General features: G+C 54.2%; 1 long non-coding RNA gene across 2 annotated transcripts; it reads right to left on the reverse strand.

Annotated features, from left to right (window-relative positions):
• Positions 1-49: 49 nt before the first annotated feature.
• On the reverse strand, positions 50-1,396 carry LOC111731500. Of its 2 annotated transcripts, none has more exons than XR_002777168.1 (2): positions 722-1,396; positions 50-420 (listed from the first exon to the last, which is right to left on the reverse strand). It is a non-coding gene; the product is annotated as an uncharacterized LOC111731500 (long non-coding RNA). The 2 variants fall into 2 exon arrangements; XR_002777169.1 differs by having other exon boundaries at positions 1,138-1,353.
• Positions 1,397-3,007: the final 1,611 nt, after the last annotated feature.

The following is a 3,007-nucleotide window of genomic DNA, read 5'->3' on the forward strand; positions in this document are numbered from 1 at the left end:
CAGTAGAGAAGAAACTGAAGATGTCAAAGACCAAGAAATAAAACACATAACGGTTCAAAATGAATTTTATTTGGAAAAAATAAAATAAAATGACTGTATAATCTCTGCTAAGAAGAATAAGTTCTGGTAAACAACCTCAAAACTGGCGCTGGTTATGCTCAGATCTGCTTACACCAACAAGGGCAAGAAGACAGCTGGAAGTCCCGGACCTTTCCCTCTGTGGGTACAGCGTCGTGTACACGTGGGCTGCTGGGCCCGGGGAATACTGGGCGAGTGCAGACAGATTACGAGAACATTTCCCACAATACTTCTGCTTAAGAGCCACCTGGAACACTTCTTTAAGAACGATGCATTCTCAGGCTCCCTCTCTGGAGATTCTGATCCTGTTGGTCCTGCTGGGTGCTGAATTTGTCAAGTGTACTAGGTGATGAGGCAAGTTTAAGAAATTTTTATTAATCTCTAGCACTGGAAAAGCGTGCCCTTGTGCCTGGCTTTCCCCACCCCCACCCCGCATCCCCGCGTGTCATGCTTGCATGAATACGCAAAATGGACTTGAAGATTCCGGCTCAAATCTGAGCATCATTCACATCACACCCAAAGCGACAAACGTTAAGAAGAAAGCTCACTGTCCTAGCCTAGGTGTTTCCAGGTACTGGAAACACCGCCGGATTCTGCAGCAGACCCGCTAGTTAGAAAAGCACAGGTGGACCGCACGTCTCACCTGCAGAGGAGGAAGACCGGGCTAGACAAGCCTCATCTGCAGTGCGGGGCTGTGCAAGCCCGAGGCGGGGAGCCAGAAGCGAGGTCACCCCGGGCGCCCTGGGCTTCGGCGCAGAGCGGCGGGCGCCTGGAAGACCCAGGGCGCGGCAGCTGGGCAGGGATCCCCAAGGAACGAACCTCCTCCGCGGGACAGGGCACAGCCGCGAGAGGCGGACCCACTCTCGGCCCGGGCCACTGGAGTCCTGGCACCGGGACGCGCCTTCCCGGGAAGGCGAGGCAGAACCGACGGGAAAGGAGGGGCGGCCGGGACCACCTCTGAGCGAGACCAAAGCCGAAAGAGGGGGCGCTTGGGGTTCACCGGGCGCCCAGGCCCGCGCGGACCGGGACGCCACAGCTGTCCCGCAGTCGTCTCCTTACCTCATGGGCCCCCAAGGGCTCCGCGCTCAGCGACACCCGGCAGAAGCACCCGCGCTGCCCTAAGAGTCACAGTTGCCCCGGATCCTAGGATCCCGAAGGGCGGGGACGGGAATGGGGGTTTCGGGGCGGAGAGAGCAGAGCTCGGGGAAGCCGGGGACCACGACCTTCCGCGCTTTACGGCTCCCAAAGCGGGGAGGGGGGGCGGGGGACGCCGGCGCGATCTCCTTCGCGCACGCGCGCGCCGTGACGTCCCCGCTGCGGCCCTGCCCCTGCACGTGGGTCTTGTTTGGGTCTTGCTGGGTCCATCCTTTCCCTCTGCCAAGGTGAAGGTGATTTGGAGGCCATGTTGATTCCTGCAAGTGCGGCCCGGACGTCCGTGGTGGGCGGCAGCTCCTCTGGAGCATGGGGAGCGTGGGGGGCGTGGGGAGCGTGGGGAGCGTGGGGGTCTGGGGGTTCTCTCTGCCCTCTAGTCGCCTTTTCAGGTCTGGCCTCTCCTAAGTCCGCAGCCCAAAGGCTTCTATTCCAGGGTATTTAAAGTTTTCTTGGACTGGCAGTCTCTTTTTTCCTTGGAAGTTGTTGGGGTCTTCCTGGGCGAGGCTGTGGTAGACAGGATTGGAAATCTGGTCTGCTGTTCTGGCTAGACCTGGGTTTGGGAGGTGGATTAGAGCAACCTTTTTGGCACCAGGGACGGTTCTCCGATGAAAATCTAAAGCCTGATGATCCCAGGCGGAGCAGAGGCAGTGAAGCTAGAGCTGGGGAGCAGCGGCAAATACAGATGACATTTCAGCTCGCAGCTCGCCTCCTGCTGTACAGCCCGGTTCCTAACAGGCCGCAGGGGACCCCTGGATTAGTGGACCTGAGTTCCAGGCGGAATCTCACTCTCTGCACCTTTCTAGCTTTTCTCGGCGAGAGGAAGAGGCATCTTTCACTTCATCGTCTGAGAAGCCTCCCATCCACCCTTCCTTCCTATCACATCACGGTGCCCTTTTCTTCCCTGTATAGAACTCATTCCATGTTAAGTATGTTAGTGTTTGTTGACCCTCACTCTACAGCACGGCAATAGTCTCAGCACTTAGAACAGTGTTTCTCATAGAACACACTTGGGGTTGGGCCACACTCTCCTGTTCCCATTGTTTGGATTGAAACTCATCTTACTGCACCAGCCAATCTTGTTTTATTGATGGCCTCTTGTGGCCAGGGTGATGGGCTTCAGCAGTGCGCAAGAAAGAAGGGCCTTCTGCCTATAGGGAGTGGCAGTAAAACTCCAGGGACCCCTGTGTCACCATACCAACCTACAACCTGCATATTTTATATACCATACTCTTGACAATTAACTCACACAAGGCAGCCCTCACGAGGTCTGGCTGCCTGAGAACAGAAACTCTGCTTCTTGTTACTCCGTTTCATGAAAGTTCAAGCCATTCTAGGCTTCTGCCCTAGATAAATAATAGTTTAGCTAAAGGCTTAAAGCCTGGGGTCACCTACCTGCCCCCCAAAGTGAATAGACTAACAAATCAGGTATATTCTTGGGGAAAACTTTCCTGATGCCCAGATGTGGCAAATCCAGGAGAAAAATTTCACAAGTTTTCTTGATCTGGCTCATGCCATTTCCAGGTATATGAATTTGGGAGAAACCTAGTTGTCTTCATGAAACGGCGGATGAAGTAAAGCGATATTTAATGCGTTAAGTCTGTTCACATGCAGTAGTGGAAAAGCTGCATAGATCTCTGCCCGCTTCCTCACCCGTCACCATTTTGGCCTCCACTTTAAAATGTTAGTTCGTAAAGCTGCTTTCATTGTCGATGTTTAGTGGTACTTTGCATGCTCTCATAACCACCAATGCACTGTTTTTTTAAGAGGACTGAGTGTT

The sequence above is a fragment of the Pteropus vampyrus genome, unplaced genomic scaffold (genome assembly GCF_000151845.1).
Source record: "Pteropus vampyrus isolate Shadow unplaced genomic scaffold, Pvam_2.0 Scaffold379, whole genome shotgun sequence".
Taxonomy (NCBI): domain Eukaryota; kingdom Metazoa; phylum Chordata; class Mammalia; order Chiroptera; family Pteropodidae; genus Pteropus; species Pteropus vampyrus.